General features: G+C 39.2%; 2 pseudogenes; one reads left to right on the top strand and one right to left on the bottom strand.

Annotated features, from left to right (window-relative positions):
- The window catches only part of LOC136277108 (hemicentin-1-like), a 40,120-nt pseudogene that overhangs the window by 1,682 nt on the left and 15,317 nt on the right, over positions 1 to 23,121 (top strand).
- Positions 11,042 to 12,845, bottom strand: LOC136277332 (uncharacterized; annotated as a pseudogene).

Below are 23,121 nucleotides of genomic sequence, written 5' to 3'. Positions count from 1 at the left end.
CACATTCAAACAAAAATATAATTTTCAATGAATAAATCAATTATCCTCAACATTTATAGAACAATATCCTACACAAATTCAAGTTATTCTATGGTATACGCATTCGGAAATTGTACTTGTTGTTAAATTTCGCAGGTTGGAAATATTTCACTCACCAGGAGCCATGGGTTCCTAAGTCGAAGCGCAAGCCTCCTCCGGCCGATCGTCATCTTCAACTTCTCCCTCGCTAAAAATATAAAATGTACACTGCTTATATTCCGTAAAATACTCAAAATTAACCGAATGAACAAGCGATACTAAACTAAATCGCCAAATCGCCAACGAATCCCAAGCATCCGACGCGTTCGAAAAATGCATTTCTCCATAGCAACAACTAGCAGCTGATCGAATTACGCGTCTAATATTTCGCTTGTGCAAATAGTTTGAATCGCATCACATCTCATCGCTAAAAACACACTCTTAGCGTAAATTATTGATTTTCAGAGTCGCAAAAATCAATTTGTAATCAAATTTCAAGAAGTACGCGAGAAATCAATCACAAAAGGGCTATCTGAGGCGAACAACTTCGCATTTCAAGACAACATGTGCGATGGCGACCATTCCGCGATGGCCGATATTGACTTCTCACCTCGATCTGCCGGTCTAAATCACTTTCTTCTCCACTGTCCATCCCATCAGCGGTGTCTTCATCGTAAAATATTTTTTCTGAAGCAATTTCTGCGGAGATAAAGCTCACCCGTGCACGCTTCGACGATGAGGCCATCTTCGACGGTGAAATTTTAGCACTCAAATGAATGTTGTGTAGCACACATTTAACTGTCGCCCTTCAAACTCGCTACATGATTTGTTTAATCTTTTAGCGTCATAACACCAAATTTGGAAGGAATCGGGAGTAACGCAATATTCGACGAGACAACCGGAAATGATGGGTGGAATTCCACCCATAGCCGCGGGGGGCTGCCGGGATTTAACCAAGTGGTTTATCCGTTTTAATCCTTTAATTTTTTTGTTGCGCGGTTGAAGGGAAGGAACTTCAGAAATTCTCGACTAGAATTCTGCAAACTGTTCGCCGTGAAGGAAAACTTGGCATGTTCTTGCTCTAAGAAACGTCAAAATGTGGTAAGAACAAAAAATGTTGCATACGAGGCGCTGGGGAGTGTGTCTTTGATGCTCTTATCTTCATTTTTATGTCCTATGTGATCTATCAATAAATACTTACACTTGGCAACATGGAATTATTAGTTTTATAACATAACTTAGACACAAAGCGCGTTCTAGCTAATCAAAAAGCCGGAAACCCATAGAAAACTGATACATCTTCCTTCTTGAGAAATGGTGCCACACGGTATGAATTCCCAGTTTTAACTGTTAAAGGCTTTTGATTTGAAGGAAACGAAGAAGACACTTTGAACGCTAAAAACAGCGACAAAGAGTTTATTTTTCTATCATCACGAAATTTTCTATTTGAAAGCAGTTTAACCAACTCATTACTGCGTTTTAAACCTTTATTTTTCGCCGCGCGGTTGAAGTAAAAGAATTTCAGAAATTTTCAACCAGAATTTCCCACTTGACTGTTCGCCAAGAAGGAAAAGTTCGCATGATTTGCTCCAAGAAAATTACAGCGAGAACTGGATTTTCATTGAAATATTAACTGAAAATCTATCAACATGAGGTAAAAAATTACTTTCGAAATGACTGAACACTCAACATTTCGGTTGCTGCCTGCGATTTCAGATTTCGTTTGATCTGGGGCAATTAAATATGAAAACCACTTAGCTGCGCTTCGTGGTCTACAAAATTTTCTCGTGCTCCTCCAATGTCCTGTGTGCTTTTATTAGCCGATAGCAACCGATGGAAAGTGTGGTTCATTGCGTAATTATGTAATAAAAGAGGCAAAATTTTGGTAATGTTCATCTGTGCTACTGTTCTCCAACCGGTATGTACGTAAGAACCAATCAAAATTAAAATAGTAATTAATAACACTATTTGCTCCTACAATAAGACTAACTTTAAAATGGCTAAATCGAAATATTCTTATAAAGAACTAAAATGGTTTAACGTATATATTTCCAAGGCTAATTTATCGTTTTTTTGTTTTTTGTTTTTGTTTTTGTTTTTTTTTATTTTTCTTGGATATCCCAAGACTGTAAAGTTATAAAGCGATGTAGTTATATGCGATTATTGAAGTTGTTGTAGAAATCTACCGAAGCCCGAAAATTGTTATGTTTGTCTTATCAGGTGCGCCGGTGTTTACTGAAGAACCTAAAAATCTATTCCTTGCTGTGGAAGGTGACAATGTTACGCTGGAATGGAGGTACTCACTTGGCAAAGACGTATCACTCTCTCAGGTGTTATTTGAAAAAGATACGCAGATTGAAGACAAATATTCCCTTTTAAGCCCAGCTTGGATAAAGCCTCCTTACCGAGGTCGCATACTCGTGAACATAACAAATGATTACACATCAATCATTGTCCTCGGTGTGAAAAGAACGGACGAGGGAAGCTACAAGTTGACAGTTGTCTTCAGCAAAGACCGAGCAAGAAATGACAGTAAATTGGAGATTTCGATACTCTGTAAGTAAAAAGAACCTATGAAAAAGAATGTTTTACAGACACACGAGGAATCATGTCAATAGTCAGAAATTTTGTCATTCAGATACTTAAATATGACAAATTAAATCTCACAGATTAAGTTGAGTATTTTTCATATTCGGTCTACTTAGGACTTGTTTATACCACCATTCTGGCTTGCTTGGGGAGAGCATCTCCTGTTTAGTGAGTTAGGTGCCCTCTATCACCATAGAGAACAACTTCTCGCCTTACGCCAGCGCTTCTGTGGACTGGTGACAGATAAAGCTGGAAGCAGGATTTCGTGAGCACTCTTACCTGACCGAAAAAAAAAAAAAAAAAAAAAAAAAAGGGACTAGTCGCATGTTTTTCACCTGGACAATAAGTTGTTGTAGCCGTATCTTCGAACTTCATCATTTGGAGAGCTTAGCCACAGGAAAAATAATGTTTACAACTATTTATAACTAAAATTCTATTTCAAAGGTCTTGTTTTATATTAATTTGTTCTATTTCTTGCTGATAATAACAGATTTAGATCAACCAAAAATCACTTCACCGGATACCAGACCCGTGGAAGGAACTGACGTGTCTTTATCGTGTTTTGTTGATGGTAAACCCACACCGACAGTATCCTGGACTGTGAATGGTTCTCCACTAAATACAAGCAGAAATTCAAGGGTTTCCCTGAGCAATTTAAACGAGCAACTGACTATAATGAGCTTAGACAGAACAGACAGTGGAGAATACCAGTGTGTGGTGCACAACAGCCTTGGAAATGTTTCTTCCAATCCCAGTGCACTTAGAGTCCAATGTAAGTCAAATTTTTTTCCCTTCAATTATAATTCTTATGAATATCACGTGTGAAATAGTAAGTTAATTAATTTCTCGATTTTGATATGTTTGCGATCTTTCTACCAAGTAAAGCATTTGTCTTTTTAATTTATAAAGTATCGAGGAATTTTTAATTTACGAAGCATTAACTTTGGAATCTCTTATGCGGCGATTATTAAGCTTTTGGGTGAATGCTCTCAAGTAACCGGTAGGAAACTGCCTGATTTAGTTATGTTGCAACAAATTACATTTAATGATATTTCAGTGACTAAATTTAATGATCAATTACCATCATTCCTAAATTGTAGGAAGTAAATTCCAGTGAAATTAGCCATGCTCAAGTCAATCTGATACATTGCACTTCAAAAAGCTTTTTTTGCTTTATTCTCACAACACAAATCAGCCTGCAGATATTATTTGTTATTTGCAGATCCACCGGCGATCGCTCTCAGTCCCTTGAATGCCACAAAAGAGGAGGGGGAAAATTTCACTTGGTTTTGTGACGCTTCAGGAAATCCAGAACCAAATATATCATGGATCTTTAACGGGTCTCATATCAATACGAATTACAATCCTAACATTGTTTTTTCAAAAGACAAACGGAAATTGACGATTACGAATGCTAGCAGGAAAGACAGCGGAGAATACCAATGTCTGGCGTCCAATAATATCGGAAATGCTTCTTCCCAAGTTGCAACATTTGATGTACTATGTGAGTACGATGTGTCGTGAGAAATACAATCTTGCAATTGCATTACTTGGAAGGAGATTATCTTAAGATTTAAAGAATGAACTCATTGAAATTATGGCTGATTGCAAATTATTTGTAGCCAAAACCAAACATTTAAATCAAAAGTCGTTAAGGGACTTGTCAGAAATTAGCAGGGGGGGAGGGGGGGTGGAAACAGAGGGGGGGTCACAACTTTTTGAGCCTCAGAAAAGGGAGGGGTCATGAAAAATGGGCAGTTAAAAGGGGGAGGGTCATGCAAATATATGCCCGTGATCATGTAGAGGTTCACCCACAGAAGAAAAAGGAAGTTCTTTATTTGGAAGAGGTGGATGATCATGATGAATGTGAGGTAGATGAAGGGGATGAGGCATTACCCACTTGTTCTAGTGATGAAGACTTTGTATTGGGAGAAATAGGAGAGTCGAGTGATGAGTCGGAATCTTAATGCTGTCATCGAAAATGTATGTATGTAGCATGACAAAGAACAGATTAGAAATATATTTTGAGTTTTCATAATACTGACGCACCCTAGTGTATTGCAAGAACTAGATTTTATCATTTATACAAGAGGGGGAGGGTCATGATATTTTAGGCCAAGCTCAAGGGGAGGGTTAGCAAATTTCACTCCCATTGCAGGGATGGGTCACCTAATTTCCGAACCCAAATTTAAAATTCCCACCCCCCTCCCCCCCTGCTAATTTCTGACAAGTCCCTAAGTGGTGTCGTTTGGGTGAAGTCAGACTAGGAATGGTTTGGTTATCATCGCTGTTGCTCACAACGTGAAAATTTTGAATACTTTTTAAACCCCAGCAAATACTCCATCACACCTATGCGAAGACTTTGTTGTTGTTTACTATTCACAAAAAACCACAAACTAACGGAATGTTTCCTGTTACAGACATACCAGGGATCACTGCTCATCCGGACAATGTGACTGAAAAAGAAGGAGAAGATGTCACCTCACTTTGTAACGCTATGGGGAATCCGGTACCAAAAATATCATGGAATAAGGGAGGATCACCTCTTAGTAACAGCTCCAGGGTTAATTTGTCGGCGGATAACAAACATCTTACTATAACGAATGTAAAAAGAGTAGACAGCGGAGAATACCGATGTGTGGCCGCTAACAGCCTTGGATACGATACCTCCAATCCTGCTTATTTAGGAGTGCAATGTAGGTGGAACATTTTAATCGCTTGTTCTTTCGTATCTTACCTTTAATTAAGAAATTGTTTCAGATTTTGATGATGTCAAAGTCGGTGTGTTTGTTTGATGCTAAATGGTTCAGCCTGCATTTCCATATTTCTAATTTTTTCAGCTTCCGATGCCTATCCCTGTTTTAGCATTGTAAATGACTTAGAGTAGATTCAACATAAATGGGTTGTTTGTCCATTGCCTACCTCTAGCGACAAAATCTTCAGATTTTCTTGACAGTTTGCAGGTAGCCATTAAGACCTGAGTGAAGAGAGGCACTGTGAGCCAAAAACAAAAAGCTAATATCCTCGCCTGTATTCGAAGCCGGACCTTTTAATCCGAGTTCTGGCGAACTAATCCCATGTCTCTTTATCCATTTTTCTTATAACTCCTCACTAGTTGTTTCGATGCGACTTTCAGCTCTATTTCTTAGTAATTACTTAATGAAAGTGTTTAAGAATTGATCGGTTCGTCCATTGCCTAGAACAGATGGTATGGTCCTTCAGGACCTCGATTATACCTATAGGGAACAAGGAACATGAAGTCACGTTAATTTACACTATACCGACACGACTGAGGAGTTCGTAAGCAATATTATATATTAGCGGCCTAAAGAAGCTTTCAGTCATCTTCGAATCTACACGTAAAACTAAGCAATTCAACTCACCCGTTTATGGCTTATTACCCAGGACTATAATTTACACTCTCATTTGGTCAATTAAGATTCGAGTCCATTTTGATGGGTGCATCATGTACAAGTCCTTGCCACAACCTTTTTCTTTCTTAAGTAGAGTTGACTTAGACTCAAGGGAGTCGAGGCCCAACACTGTTATCTATTGGTGCTTTGATCTGACTAGATTGTAAATTTTGCTTGTCTCATATGGATGACTGTAGTTAAACCCGAGATCAGCCCTCTTCCACGAGTGATTCAGAGAATCGAAGGAGAGAAGTTGACTATATTTTGCAACGCCACTGGAAATCCACTACCGACAATATCATGGACTAAAGAGGGGAATTCTGTGTACACTAGTTACGGTTCGAGAGTGAATTTGTCTTACGAAGGAAAACAGCTCATTGTCAAGAATGTGAGAAAAGGAGACAATGGAGTGTACCGATGTGCGGCGGAAAACAGTCTTGGAAATGTTACGTCCCATGGCACTACCTTGGAAGTGCATTGTAAGTAGTGAACATTTTTGATAAATGAAACTTGAAGTTTTTCTTGTGAAGCTGAAATGGTTCATTTTGCTTTCCACGCAAGAGCCTTCCTTGGTCTTAAACGTATTATAAACATCAGAGTCTCATTATCTCGAAAGTCTAAGGGACAACCAACTACCGAGTCGAGATAACAAAGTTATTATACATAATCTTACTGCCTAATTTGCACTGGTTTGAAAGGCCTAAGAAAAGTTGGCCTAAAAGGCCTTGAATAACGGATTCCAGATTTATTTGCACGCTAAAAGATTCCCGTTATTATTGATGCCAAAACGGTGCGGAACTGAATTGGTTAATTTATGAAACTGGTACTTGAAAAGATAAGATATCATTAAATATGCAATTTATGCTTCGTTTTGCAAATGTAGATATGCCAGGAGTCACAATGATTGGTGGTCCACAACAATTTGCAATTGTCGGTAAAATAAAGAAACTCTTATGCGAGTACGATGCTGTGCCACCCGTGTCTGAAGTGCAGTGGATAAAAGATGGAGATGTGATTGCTAGAAATTCTAGTCTGCTGGTTAACGAGTCTCGCATCTCTGTTCCACATCACAATGAAAGTCAAATACAGTTACTTATAAGTCAAAGTACCTCCCAGGATGCTGGAAACTACTCCTGCCTTGTTATTAATGCTGTTGGTAACTCATCCCAGAGGACGTCAGTCATAAGCCAAGGTACTGTATGCTACAAAGCACTTTACAACTACGTTTGTCTTTTTTGTTTGGCCATGGGCAATTCAAATTGGTGGAACAGTGGGAATCTCATTTACCGTAAGCGCTCTCATGAGGTTCTAGAGGGGCTACTTTAAAATTCCCTCGCCATGATTTACTTATCGGAGAAGCGGGTTTGCATTTTCATTTCAGAGAAGAACGGAAGGGAATGAGGACCATGCGAAGTTACAACAGAATCAATGCAATCCACAATCAGAAAATTAATAATTCAAAATCTTCAGCTGTTTAAAGAACTCCGGGATGGAACTAGTCCGTCCAATGCCAAAAAATACTTAATCACAGGCGAAGACCTAATCATTCACGTAGGGCACCAAGAGTACTGTTTCAGAAAAATCCAATCTGCTCCTTTTTGTCTCAGGTTAATCAGGAGCTTTCTTGTTTGGGATAAAGCAACTCTCCCATAATTACGAATGAAACTCGTGTTTGTTCTATTCAGTGAACCATTTCAAGTTAGAGCTGCTGGCGTATCCTGTTTCAAGTTAGTGCCTTGATTGAAAATACAAATGTCACAATTAGAGGGAATGTTAAATATCAAATTAAGTAACTCTTGCTTCTTTTTCACACAGAGCTGCCCCTAATCACGACCCGTCCAGAAGGGAAAATTCTCAGAGAGGGAGAAAAGATAACTCTGTCCTGTAACGCCACCGGAAATCCAGAACCATCAATATCCTGGGTCAAAGATGGATCTCCCATAAACAGCAAATCTAGGATCGGCCTTTCAAAAGACAATAAGCGATTGACAATAACGAATATAAGCAGAACGGACAGCGGTGAATACCAATGTGTGGCGAGAAACAGAGTTGGAAATGATACCTCAAATTCCAGAGTGGATGTTCTTTGTGAGTGTCGTACACTCTTTATTTCCAGGTCTTCTACTGTCATCTTCCAAATCCATAACGTAGTACACTGTATGTTATTTTTTGGTGCTGTGTATTGTGAGATTGCCACACGAATGTATAAAAAACGTAATATAGTCATTGTACAATTCCTGCACCAAAACGCAATATCTAACGAATTTATTAACTATTAGTCAGCTCTCCAAATTCGTTTTCTCTTGTTTTGGTCAGAGGAACTCGTATTATATATATTTTAATTATCACGATCAGTAAATTATACAACGGACAAGGTGAGAACTGTTAAATACGTTTGGAAAGAGATTACTATTACATGAACATGGAAATTTGTATTATTTTTTTAAATAACTTTTTTAATGATAATACTGTATTTTGTTAGAATTAATTTCTCTAACACTCGTTTGTGGTTTGGTTGATCCTTCTTTATTTACTTTTCTTCTCAAGTTGTTACAATGGGGACTAGCTTCAATGTATCAGGGAAAACTAGAGTCTCCGCTTATAAAGGTGACACTGCGGATGACATTTCTAAGCCGTCAATCTTCTTGTGTCGTCATCGTACCATCTCAACTAGCGAATCACGCTTGACTACGTATTATAGTTCCCACATACTGAGTAAGCACCTTAGGGTTGTCTACGCAGTTACAAAATCAATTTCTTCCCTGATTTTCATATCTTTACGGTTGAGATCAGCCAGAACAGAAACGAGATCGACAATATAAAAATTACAAATAACCTTGGTGTGGAGTATTATTTATACCTGAAAGTGTATCTTAAGAGAAAATCACCTTTAAAGATTGTTACATAACATCATCTTGGTCACAAGAGTTAAAGAAGAAAGGCGCTCACAAGTACCGCCCCAAAATTGCTTCTTGTTGCGAAACATGAGGGGCATCACCTGTTTACCCTTGAATTACCTCTGGGAACACGAAGGTGTCGAACGCGACCTATTACCTGGGAGATTTACTCTTCCTGGACTTACAAATTAACTTATTTAAGAACATGGCGTATCACGAGTTCCATGTCAACCTCACGATCACAACGAAGAAAACGTGATTAAACTCACTAGGAGAACGTGGCCAAACTCACAAGAAGAACGTGATCAAACTCGACCTTTAAGATAAGACCACCAAGAAGGAGTACGAAGTAATCAACCTGCCCTTTTTATAATTTACATTAAATGAATTAGAATAAAATAATATTTCCACTCCTTTTCTTTCCAACACCAATACAGGAAACCCTTCCGATATTGTAGATTAACTATAATTGTAATTTTATCATTTAACAAATTCTCCCTACTTAGACGGAGCTGTCCCCAGCTCCCAAAAGAGTTATGAATATGCGGTTAGATAAGTGGATACATTCTTAAGCGGATATATGGTTAAGGTTGCTAACATAAAACACCAAAATACCGTTGTGACAAAATATGGGGAGTAAATAAGCCCTTTTTTCTTGGTTTTGTTTTTTTTGTTTTTTTTGTTTTTTGTTTGTTTTTTGTTTTTTTAAATACCTGTAAAAACTGGTGTGGTTCGCTGAAGGGGTAAATAAAAAAAAATTATGCGGTCGTTGAGCCGTTAGTTGGACCTAGTTGTTCACGAGCAGTAAACTTCACCGCTCAAGTGAATAGGCAAAACCAATGTAGCCACGAGCAGTTAACTTTACCGCTCAATTGGTGCTTAACGAACTAAGAAAGAAATAAGTACTAGTTATGTAAACAGATTTAAACCGGTGTATGAGGGTAACTGTACATGACCAGGAACAAAAAAGGATACGTAATCAAGAAAAATAGGTAGCGGCAAAAGATTGAGCCAAAAGGGCGTAACTGCTGTTGCATAAAAGCTCGAGTAAATTCTCTGTGAAGGGGGAGCGAATGTGCATATGGCGAGGGATATAAATTTGCATTAAATCAAAAATGACATGTGTCGGAAAAAGGAGATAATCGCAGAGGCGAATAACTGAAAAAAACAAACGAGGGGCAAAAACAGTCTGAGGAGTTTGTTCCAGAAAATCTAAAATGAAATCGACTTCTAAAGAAGTAAAAGTTGCGGGGAGACAAAATTGTTGTGAAGTATGTTCAGTTTGGCAATGTTGACATAGGGAAACAGTATACTGGTTATCATGGCGTGCCAAATATGCCTCATAAAAATCACTAGAAATTGAAAGTAAAAAGGGTGAAACTGGGCGAGAAAAACCATATGAAGGAATACAAACGAAATGAGTTCTCTCTGACGACTCCGCCAATTGAGAGATGCGACGGGAGAGGTCGAAATCCATGGCGTGAAAATCTGGAACAGACAAGAAGAGAAAGGCGAAGCGAAAATTGATGTAGTTGGTGGCATAATTGCAAATGAAATATTTGGATGGATATAAACTAAGGAATAGCACACAGTTGAAAAGAATTCGTTGGAAAAACTACGCAATACGCTGGACTGAAGGTCAGTGAAGAGAAGACGTTGAAAATTTGATTTGCGCGAAAAATAAACACAAGTGAAAAAAAATAAACACAAGCGAAAGAACAACATTGGTTGAGTCATTTGGCGAATGGAAGACGAATCACTTCGAAGTGAGAACGGTTTGAACAATGAGCATACATAGCGATAGCAGCCTTTGAAATATACACATCAGCGTGAACAATTAAAAAAAAGATATGAATATTCTTATAGCGGAACCGGCTTGTTACAAGTAGGACACACCGAATTTTGATTTTATAAAGTGGCTGGTTGTAAGTCGTGTAATTCATGGTCGTCAGCGTTAGCTGTAGCCGTGTCGTTACGTTGCGCGGGGGCGCGTTTGCGTCGAAACAAAACAGAGGTTGACATCGATGGAAAGGATTTTGGCCTAATGGAACGACAGTATAGAATTATGAAAACAATTATGAAAACTATAGAATAGAATAGAAACTATAGAATAGAACTATAGAATTATGAAAACAAAACTATGTGGTGGTTGATTGAACCTCGTGTAGGTGGGATATCTCGTTTTAACATTGCTAACCGGGTAGTAAGTTGCCCATCTAGTATACGAAAAGTGTGGTCTAAAGAAGTCATTGTTTTGATGTCGAATTGAAGCGGCGGGGTCAGATTCAATGAGCTGTAATGTAATCGCAAAGTTTTGTCGTCGTTATGTGTCCACGGAATGTAGCGAAATGATTTATGAGAGAAAAGTGGTAGATGAAAGGTGATGCAGTCCGGACAAGTTCCCAGACCGGTTTGCTGAGAGGCGAATGTGAGATCACAGGGAAAATGATAAACGATAAGAGGAGAAATATGTAGAATGTGAGAAGAACCGTTGGTGGTGTTGTAAACGTTAATTGAACCATGCTGTGTAGATAAGTAATAACGTCCTCCTTAATGAAACAATTCGTTGATATTTGAGCAATCGGGTGCCTTTTGGTGGCGGCGAACGAAATTAAATTGAGTGTCTCTGTGCCAGGGAAGGCCCAACCAACTAGTGTCATTGACCAGTTGTAAAAGGTGTTGAGGGCAAATAAAGGTTTCATCGGTTCGATAACATTTACCCAAAAGGGAACGATATAAGATATATTCGGTATGTTGGCATCGAAGTAATGCTAATTCATCTCGAATAACTGGACCTTGGAAACAAATGCCTGAAAGGTTGTATTTGAGTGGCATTAAGTACTCAATTGTGTAAAGACTGTTGTCCCAAGTTAGTTCTAATATGGTAAAAAGAAAATTAATCCCAACTGACTTCCCCATGTGGTATTGGTAATCTACGAAAGGTTGTATTAAGAGGGGGTATCCCGCGCTCAATGCCGTAATAGTATCCTGTAAGGATGGTATTGTTTCTAGTCTGTGCTGTAGAGCGGTAGCCACAGACTAGGGTAATTCGTTAAACCCGACTAATTGTTTGTTATGTAATTTATGTGCCTGATGTAAAATATCATTAATTTCTGTGAAACGGAGTTGTTGCGAAAAAGTTCGGGTAACCTCTAAAGAAAACTTCGAAAAACATTCCATGAAATTGTTAAAATGACAATTCTCGTGCTTAGCGAACAATTTTAGCTGAGTTTGCCAATCGGAGAAAGTCGAGTCAATCTGGCGAAGAGCAGATTGAAGTTGGTTAACCTTGGTAACCAATCGGTCGGTAACTTTGGCGAGATATACAGTTTTGCCATTAACCGTTCGTATCAGATAACCCATGGTTTGCGTGGCCCTAAGTGATGCCGTAAACGTCTGAATAAGACTCAAAACATTATTCTTTTCACAAGATCTTCCTAGGACTTTGGTATAGAAAAAACCGTGGAATTCCTAAAACACCAGCCGAACAAGCCCAAGGCGTCGTTCGTCTTCGCCTAGACCCTCTTTTGCGATTTTGCTGCGTTTCCAGCAACCATCGGCGTTCCTTCGCGCTTATGTTGTCACATTGCTTCAGAGCCCACAGTTTGCATTCGTTCAGTGATGTTTTATATGCATAGGGACAATTCATTGTCGAACTAAACCCGGTGGAATAGTGGTAGTATCTGCGCAAATAAGAATCGCATTCGATCAGTGAGGTATAGCTATGCATGGACATAAGTCGTTACCTAGCCCTTTGAGAGTTATATATCTGTTCTAATAATTGGTTAAAAAATTTTGAAGCGTCCTCGACGCAAGTGTTATTAATGGTGAATTTGGTGCCCATATCTGGTGCTCGCAAATCAACGAATAGGTTAAACAGTTTGGTATTTTTATAGAACACAACTGGGTGTGGATTGTGTGAAATCATGAGCGATTCAGGGTAATAGGTCACCCGCTTACCATTAAGATCATAGTCGGTGAAAAAGGAGTTTCGATCTTCCTGTGCATGTACAGCTACAAACGATAAGGTGAATAACGGAACTAGTAGTATTAGTACAGTTCTACTTAGACTTTTTGTTGAACTCGTCCAAAAGTCGGGAATCCAAAATGTTTTCTTCGGGTTCCCATGTATTTTCGGAAGATGGGTAGTTGGCCCACTTAACCAGATATTGTACCTGACCATTTCGTCTGCGGGACTTGATAATCTTTTCGCCATGGTAGACATCCGGTTCGTTAAAAGGATCTGGAGAATCAACAGGAGTTGAGTTAACAGTCGTACTTACATCTGTGTCAGATACAGCATTAGCGTTGTTAGTAGATGTAGGGCCTGCTGGCTCAAAACTGTCTGCGGGTACAGGTAGCACTGAGGTATCAAAAGGTAAATCGTCAGGATCATCCTCTGTAGGAGGTAAAATTGGGCGGTCCCCAGGGTCATAAAAATGTTTCAAACGGTTGGCATGGACTGTGGTGGCCACTAGGCGATTGTCACATGTGCGAACTTGGTAATGTACCGGTGAAAGTTTTCGGCAGATGCGAAAAGGTCCGTTCCATTTAGGTAGGAGCTTCTTGCTTAATCCTCGCAATAGATAGAAAGGGGTATCCCCTGTGGATACACACGGAGATGTGCGATAGGCGAATAAAATGGCAGGGATATAGACATCCCAGTCCAGTTGGTGTCAACTGACATATGAGGAAATAGCTTCAGCAAGTGTATTGTTGAAACGTTCTACAAGTCCATCCGTCTGAGGATGATAAGCCGTAGTGTTTACCTTTTTGGTGTTAAGCAGACGACACACTTCTGTTACGAGGGGGAAGAGGAAATTGCTTCCACGATCGGACAAAAGAGTTCGTGGGGCGCCATGGCGAGTGAAAATTTCATCTACCGGCAAACGGAGCCTCAATAGAAGGAACAGGGAACGCTTCCACCCATTTGGTTAAGTACTCAGAAAAAACCACAACATACCTGTTTCCTAATTTGGAAGGTGGGAACGGTCCAATGATGTCACAAGCTAGACGATCAAAGGCATCCTGAACCGGTATGGGTAACAGGGGAGCTTTATGCCTGTTCCTGGGGCTTTTCCTCATTGCACAATCGCAACAACTGCGACACCAGTGGTTCACATCCGAAAACATTTTTCGCCAGTAGTAGCGTGTGCGCAGTTTCTCATAAGTCTTAACTGTGCCAAAATGTCCACCTGTAAGGTCATCATGAGCCCACACGAGAATTTCCAGGTAGACAATCAGGTCTGACAGATCGGGATCATTCCGCTGTAGTTCGTGCACTCGAGAGATTTGAACGCCTGGGGTGTCAAGAGCTTAAACGGATGGCGAAGAAATGGTATATGGTCGGCGAGAGAGTGCGTCCGCATTCGCATTGGCTGGGCCTGGACGGTGTTTGATTTCGAAATCATACTGCTGAAGGAGGAGAGACCATCGAGCTAACCTGCCTGTCGGGTCAGATATGGACATTAACCATTATAAGGAATGGTGATCGGTGTGCAAAATGAATTTGCGGCCATACAGGTATGGCTCAAACTTCTTTATCCCAAAGAACACAGCTAATGCTTCTCTTTCTGTTGCACTATAATTTCGTTCAGCAGCATTAAAATCTCTACCCGCCTATGCTATTGCGACTTCCTTGCCATCCTGAATTTGACCTAATGTAGCGCCTATACCTTCGTTAGAAGCATCGATAAAGAGTTGAAAGGTCTCTTTGAAATCTGGAAAGGCTAGTTTAGGGGCACACACAAGGGCAGCCTTTAGAGTCTCGAAAGCCTGTTCGCAAATGTCCGTCCAAACGAACTTTTGATCTTTGCGTAATAACTTATTCAAAGGAGCTGCAATTTTGGAGAAATCCTTAATGAAACGACGATAATAGTTAGCCAAACCAAGAAAAGACCTCGGCAATGGGAAGGAGTCCTTTCTTGTAACAGCATTTAAACGCCTAAAGTCTACAACGAAACGTACCATCTTTCTTTTTCACCAGAATAATGGGAGAAGCCCAGGGGCTGGTACTGGGCTGGATTATGCCCCTATTTAACATGTCATCCACATGTTCTTCAATAATTCCGCGTTGGGTGTCAGAGACGCGATAAGGGCGTTGACGTACTGGAGGATGATCGCCTGTATCAATGCGATGTTGGACTAAACCAGTGCGGCCGAGCTCCTCCGGTTTTAAGGCAAAAATATCACGGTATTCTGCGATTAAGGCCGTTAGCTGGGTTAATTGGGGTCCGTCAAGAGTGGAGGAAGTGAGGTCTAAAAGCACTGTTTCATCATCCTCTGAAGGAGGAGTGGGCGTAACAGAAGCTTCAACGATGTCGATGACAGACATAGAACCTGCTGAAGGCGTAAAAATTCCCATAGTTGACGAGCTGAGATGCTCCACAAACGTGATACCTCTCAGCCAATTTGGGATTATGCTCAATGAGGCCAGTTTTGCCTACAGGTAGAGGAGACTTGGGGGAAACAGGATTCGGAAAGAGGTGGTGGGATATATGTGGCACAGGCATGTACTGAGATCGGTTCTTCAGTGTTAGAACTGGTGATAGGAAAGGAAGATTGTAAGGGTACTACATTGCAAGCTCCAAGGATCAAGGTATGTTCCTTGAGGTCAATAACAGAGCTACACTGTGTAAGAAAATCTCTTCCGAGAACGACGGGATAAGAGAGGTTGGCAATAACAAGGGTATTAGAGATGTAGGTGCGATCTCCAATCAAGAAAGTAAGGGTGGCTTGGCCCCGGACTGGGAGTTGCTCACCACTTACTGTGCGCACTGAGGGTAAGAGTGACGATTGTAATGTTGGAGGCGTAGGCAAGGTGGAAAGGAAAGCGTTACTAACTGCAGTAACCGAAGCACCAGTGTCAATCAACATCGAGGTTTCATGATCTTGTATAGAATCAGAAATAGAAAGGCTAGCAGAGGGTAACCTTACCTTGGAATCCATTGCATTGATGTGTGAACTGTGTTGTTCGTTATTCTCACCAGCGATGTGGGATTCTGCCAAAGTTGGCGTACAAGAAACCAGTATGTCCGCGGAACCTAAAAAGCGCTCTGTGGGTGGAAAATCCGCCGGAAACTGGTCGCCTAACTGAGAAGATATAGGGGGCGTGACGGACTCTTGCCTTACTTGATCAAGGTTAGACATATCTGCCGAATTTTCCCCATTCCCCTGGTGGGCACTGGTTGCAAACTGAGTTAGTTGAAAATCATTATCGTCTTTGCGAGTAATTTGGAAATTCCCTTTGTGAGGAGTCACATTGGTTTCTTCGCTGTCAGCTTTTAAAAATTGTCCACTTGATAATTTTTCACTGAAACGTAATGAGTCCCCTTGTAAAACTTCGGTAATTGCATAATTTTTGTCGTAGGCCAATGTTGGCCCAAAGTGAACTGTATTCTCTCCTAAAAGTGTTTCGGTAGCATTTTGATTCAAATAACTGTTGTCCACCTCGTTGTCATTGTCAGAAATTTTCTCCTCGTGTAAAATTTCATTGATTTGGCAGCAGACATGTCCTGATTTATTGCTAAGCTCATGAAAATTTCCTTTCGCATTTTGTCCTTGTAAATCGCAGTGGACATTGTTAAACTCATAAAAATTCTCGTCTGTGTTTTCGCTTGGTAAATCGCAGGGGACACTCTGAGGCTCATGAAAATTTTCATCTGTATTTTTGCTTTGTAAATCGTAGTGGTCATGGTTGAGCTCATGAAAATTCTCTTCTGTATGTTCTCTTTGGAAATTGTAGTTTGCCTCAATGTGAAAATGTTGCGGATCTGTAATTTCGTTTCCAATATCTATGGTATTACCATTATCTTTGTTTTGAGCTTGAAAATGGACGTTTCGTTTTTCATGAGGAGTTTCTCACAATTGACGTGTCTTTCTAAAGGTGCCTTGAGGTAGGCAACTTCAGTCATGTCGTCACATGGATAATTTGTTTGTAAGCTATATCGCGACATATATTCTAAATTGGAACCGTTTCATGTACACAGTACAACTAATATCTAGTTGAGCATATTATTATCTGACGTCATGTAGCCTTTCTTGATAAAGGGCTTCCTTTTGTAGCACCACTTATGTCCTTGAACCGAAAGATTGAGGAATGATCAGTCAGTTGTCTGACAGCCTGTCCGTGCAGCAAAAATTACGCTGAAAAGCAAACCGCGAGCCAAGTGGTCGCACAACGTAATTTGTTATCATGCCATATTTATTTGTTCTTGTTAGTCCTATGCAAAGTAACATTTTTCGGAAATTGCAGTTCCAGCTGATATCGTCTCTCATCCTCAAGCGAATGTCACAAAAGAAGAGGGAAGTAATTTGACTTTATTTTGTAATGCCACTGGAAACCCAGCACCGATGATACTGTGGACCAAAGATGGATCTCCCTTAAACAACAATTCCAGGATCAGGTTTTCAATAGATAACAGGCAATTGATCATATCAAATGTGAAAAGAACAGACAGCGGCCACTACCGATGTGTAGCGAACAACAGCCTGGGATATAATACCTCAAACGTTGCTGCTGTTGACATCCAGGGTATGAGTAGCGTTTTGATACTCGGCGTCGACTGACGGCAGCTTTCACGCTTGTTTCTCCAATTCACCCTCTTTTTGTTTCCGTCAACTTTTGTTATAATTATTGTCTAATAAACATGACCTTTGAATGGCATTTGCTCCTACCCTCTGCAGTACACCTTCCATTATATGCCCTTTTTTACAGCATAAAACGAAAGTACAGTCATGCATGCATTTCTATGCAGACGTTTTGTTTATCAGTTGCCCTTTGCTAACAAGATTAATTTCAAAATTGCAGATAAACCTGAGATTACTTCTCATCCTAAAAGTGTGGATATAAAAGAAGGAGGAAACGTGACCTTTTCTTGTAATTCTACTGCAAATCCATTACCGACAACATCATGGACTAAAGATGAATCGGCTATAACAAACGATTCGAGGATCAGTTTTTCAGTTGTCAATAAAGTTTTGACAATAACGAATGTGAACAGAAATGACAGTGGAGAATATAGATGTGTGGCGAGCAACAAACTTGGAAACGATTCATCAAAAGCTGCTGAATTAAATATGAAATGTGAGTGCATTTGATTTTCCTTTAAGGTACCACTTACAAACAGAACAGAGTATTTTAATACGCAAAGTGTCTTTCGCAGAAAATACCTTTAAGTAACGTTTGCGGGGAAATGGATATTTTGAAATCTTCTTTTTTGAGTCCTCGAAAACGATTACGAAATGCGCATAGGAAATAATTTAGTCTGAGAACAAACTCTCCCATGAATGGCCGTAATAAGGTGGTCGGGAATAGGCTTTAACCCTTTAACTCCCATAAGTGACCAAGAGGGATTTCTCCTTACAGTGTAAATGCAATATTAAGCAGACAAGTAATGAGAATAAAGAAAAATAGCGATTAGGGAATAACTATTAGATCCAATACTAAATTCTCTGAAGTAACTTTATAAGAATTTTATGGTTGACATTAAAGACAATTACAAGTTTGATCTGGGAGTTAGATGGTTAAAAGATTTGGAAGTGAGCACATCTTAGATGAAAGCTATTAGAAATAACTACTAAAGAAAGAGATTTCTTCCTGTAAAACACGTTTGATAACTCCGTAATATCTCCATCATCTTGCCAAAACTGTACTGCGCACTTTTTCAAGATATACGCAAAAAATGTTTGTTCAAAAAATTTTACCACAACCTGTTGTATAGTAACATGATTGTAAAAAACAATTTCTATGCAAAGCTCTGCTTATTGTGTTTGTTTGTACAACTCAGATCGCCCTGAGATAACAAAACAACCGCAGAATGTTACGGAAACAGAAATAAATAATGTGACCTTAACTTGTAATGCTACCGGAAATCCAGAGCCACAGGTTTCGTGGTTTAAAGATAAGGATCTCGTGGAAAGCACTAACAGGATTTATTTGTCAGCGAACAACTCGCTCCTGACAATAACAGATGTGAACAGAAACGGCAGCGGAGGATACCTGTGTGTCGCCCATAAAGAAGTTGGAAACGATTCCTCGAAAATTGTGGTATTAGATGTACAATGTAAGTAAAGCACTATCCATAGAATTATGTGCTTTTAGCAGAAGTGAGACAAGGCTTTTAATTGTGAAGTGCGCATACAGGTTGTTTCATAAGTTCGTGCCCTTTTTTGAACTTTCCTAACTGTCTGTTTTATGAAGCCTTGCAAATCACAAGCCATGTTTACATTTTTCCTATGGACATCTTCAGTATCCCACATATCCCCCTTTGCTGCTGAATCTCCGTTTCATTTTTTTCCATTTTTTGAAATATTACAAGCATATGTACTGTTCGCTTCAAAACCAGTCAGAGATTACCAAAAGGGATTTTTCCTAAATAATGATTTGTTTGTATTTTTACGTTCATTACACTTCAGTTTTCGCTAGCATAAATTTAGAGAGAACAGTAATCGAATTGGTAAGTCCCAGATTGCGCACGGAAACGTTTCCCTTTATTCAGATGAGTCATTTGTCTCGCTGAGTTGTTTCTAAAGCGCATTGTCTGGTTAATATCCATTCACACCAGCAAAACATATTTAAGTAAACTGAGTTCAACTGAATGATATTAGGGTACAAAGGGCTTAAAAAAAAACATAATTTCCATAGGTTTCAAGTCGTCACAAACTTGTATTTTTAATGTGCTTAATTTGAGGTCGACAAAAATCGGCTTAAGCAGCTTCTCGGAAGTAAACAATTTAAACCCGTGTTAAACAAAATAGCTTTAAAACATGTTTCCGCTTTGGTTTGAATTAGGTATAAGTGGGTTTTTTGTACATTGTAGATCGACCTGAGATAGCTACTCAACCGCAGAATGACACAACAACAGAAGGAAGAAATGTGACATTAACTTGTAATGCTACTGGAAATCCAGAGCCAGTGCTTTCATGGTTCAAAGATGAAAATCTCGTGAAAAGCAGCCGCAGGATCAGCTTTCCAGCAGACAGCAAGCTGTTGAAGATAACGAATGTGTACAGAACAAGTAGCGGAAAATACCTGTGTGTCGCTCTTAATGAAGTTGGGAACGCTTCCTTGAAAATTGCCTTATTAAATATTCAATGTAAGTGAGCACTGTACGAATAATTATTTACTGGCAGCAGAGCTAAGATCAAACTTTAATATATTGTCCTTATTCTTTATAATCAGCGTACACGGGTCTGCTTTCAAGTGGGTTTTTTTTTTCCAAAAAGTGAACACTTTTCAGAATAATTAACTAAGTACCATTTGTATACTGAGATACTGAGTAGATAAAGCGCTAGGATAGAATTCCTATCCGTCTACCAATTTCGTTTCAGATGAACCGGAAATTATCACTGATCCTTCTGATGACAAGGTAAAGGAAGGAAAAAGCAGGACCTTACATTGCAACGCGACTGGAAATCCATTACCGGCAATATCATGGAAAAAAGATGAATATTCTATTGGCAGTAATTCCAGGATAAGTTATTCAGCAGAGAGTAATGAGCTGACGCTAATAAATGTGTACAGAACAGACAGTGGAAAATGCCATTGTGTGGCTAACAATCGCATTGGTAATGCCAGCTCAGATGCTGCTACATTAGTTGTAGAATGTAAGTATTAACAATAATAATTATGATAATAATAATATTTAATGAAGGAAGCCAACTCGCCAAGGTGGTTTTAAGTGGGGCCAAGTAAAGTATTCAGAGAATTCTTCTACCTCATTCGGTAGAAAGTCAGCCCGAAATTCTGGAAAACAGTCATTTTGGTCTTGCAAGTCATTTCAATTTGTTCAGTCATGTCTGCCGTAAACATTAACGACCACTGAATTTTCGAGTTCAAAACGATGTTGGCGCCTATAGCTAGTGTTGCAAATGTTCATTGCAATTGTTTTACAATTGTAGTTAAAAGTTAGATTACCAGTCATCCTAAAAGTGGGGATATAAAAGAAGGAGGCAACGTGACCTTCTCTTGTAATTCTACTGCAAACCCATTGCCGACAACATCATGGACTAAAAATGAATCGCCTTTAACTAATAATTCGAGGATTAGTTTATCAGTAGTCAATAAAGTTTTGACGATAATGAATATCAACAGTAATAACCACAAAAGAAATAAATTTCTTCATGTAAAACACGTTTGATAACTCCATTTTATCTTCATCATCTTGCAAAAACTGTACTGAACACTTGTTCAAGACATACACAAAAATGTTTGTTCGAGAATTTGATCACAACCTGTTGTATAGAAACATAATTGTGAAAACAATCTATGTGCATAGGCTTGCTAAGAGAGTTTGTTTGTACATTCCAGATCGCCCTGAGATAACAAAACATCCTCAGAATGTTACGGAAACAGGAAGAAATAATGTGACCTTAACTTGTAATGCTACCGGAAATCCAGTGCCACAGTTGTCATGGTTTAAAGATAAAGATCTCGTGGAAAGCAACGACAGGATTTATTTGTCAGCAAACAACTCGCTCCTGACAATAACAGATGTGAACAGAAACGACATCGGAGGATACCTGTGTGTCGCCCATAATGAAATTGGTAACGATACCTCGATAATTGTCATATTAAATGTAAAATAATGTAAGTAAAGCGCTATCCATACAGTTATGTACTGCTAGCAGAGGTGAGACAAGGCTATTAATTGTAAAGTGCGCATACAGGTTGTTTCATAAGTTCGTGCCATTTTTTGAACTTTCCGAACTGTCTGTTTTAGGAAGCCTTGCAAGTCACAAGCCTTGTTTACATTTTTTCTATGAACATTTTCAGTATCCTGCATGTCCCCCTTTGCTGCTTAAGATACGTTTCAGCTTTGCCATTTCTTGAAATATTACAGGCATATAAACTGTTTGCTTTAAAACCCAGTCAGAGATTACCAACCGTGATTTTTCTTAAAAAAATATTTATTTGTATTTTTACGTTTATTCCTTTGGGAAAGGTAGGGATAGAAATTTGCTAAGTGATAGCGAAGCAGACACTTCATTTTTCCCTAGCTTAAATGGAGACCAAACGGTAATTGAATTGGAAGTCCCGGATTGCGCACGAAAACGTTCCTCTTTATTTAGATGAGTCGTTTGTCTCGCTGATTTGTTCAACTCCACAATGCATAGTCTAATTAATATCTATTCACACCGGCAAAACATATTTAAGCAAACTGAGTTTAACTTAATGAAATTATGACACAGAGGACTAAAAGACATATTTTTCCTTAGGTTTCAAGTCGTCACTGGTATTTCCGATGTGCTTAATTTGAAGTGGACAAAAGTCGGTTTGAGCAGTTTCTCGGAAGTAAACAATTTAAACATGTGTTCAACAAACAGCTTTAAACCATGTTTCCGCTTTGGTTTGAATTAGGTATAAGTGGGTTTTTGAAAATTTGTAGATCGACCTGAGATAGCTACTCAACCGCAGAATGACACAACAACAGAAGGAAGAAATGTGACATTAACTTGTAATGTTACTGGAAATCCAGAGCCATTGCTTTCTTGGTCGAAAGATGGAAACCTCGCGAGCAGCAACAGGGTCAGCTTTTTAGCAGGCAACAAGCTGTTGACGATAACGAATGTGAAAAGATCAGATAGCGGAAGTACCTGTGTGTCGCTCATAATAAAGTTGGGAACGCTTCCTCGAAAATTGCCATATTAAATGTTCGATGTAACTGAGCACTGTACGAAGAATTATTTACTGGCAGCAGAGCTAAGATCAAACTTTAACATATTGTCCTGTTTCTTTATAATCAGCGTACACGGGTCTGCTTTCAAGTGGGTTTTTTTTCTCGAAAAAGTGAACACTTTTCAGAATAATTAACCAAGTACCATTTGTATACCGAGATACTGAGTAGATAAAGCGCTAGGATAGAATTCATATCCGTCTATCTATTTCGCTTCAGATGAACTGGAAATTATCACTGATCCTTCTGATGACAAGGTAAAGGAAGGAAAAAACAGGACCTTATATTGTAACGCGACTGGAAATCCATTACCAGCAATATCATGGAAAAAAGATGGATATTCTATTGGCAGTAATTCCAGGAAAAGCTATTCAGCAGAGAGTAACGAGCTGACGATAATAAATGTGTACAGAACAGACAGTGGAAAATACCATTGTGTGGCTAACAATCGCATTGGTAATGCCAGCTCAGATGCTGCTACATTAGTTGTAGAATGTAAGTATTAATAATAATAATAATAATAATAAA

Source organism: Pocillopora verrucosa, chromosome 12 (genome assembly GCF_036669915.1).
Source record: "Pocillopora verrucosa isolate sample1 chromosome 12, ASM3666991v2, whole genome shotgun sequence".
NCBI lineage: Eukaryota > Metazoa > Cnidaria > Anthozoa > Scleractinia > Pocilloporidae > Pocillopora > Pocillopora verrucosa.
Note: the sequence above shows the minus strand (reverse complement) of the source record. Positions and strands in the feature narration are given on the sequence as shown.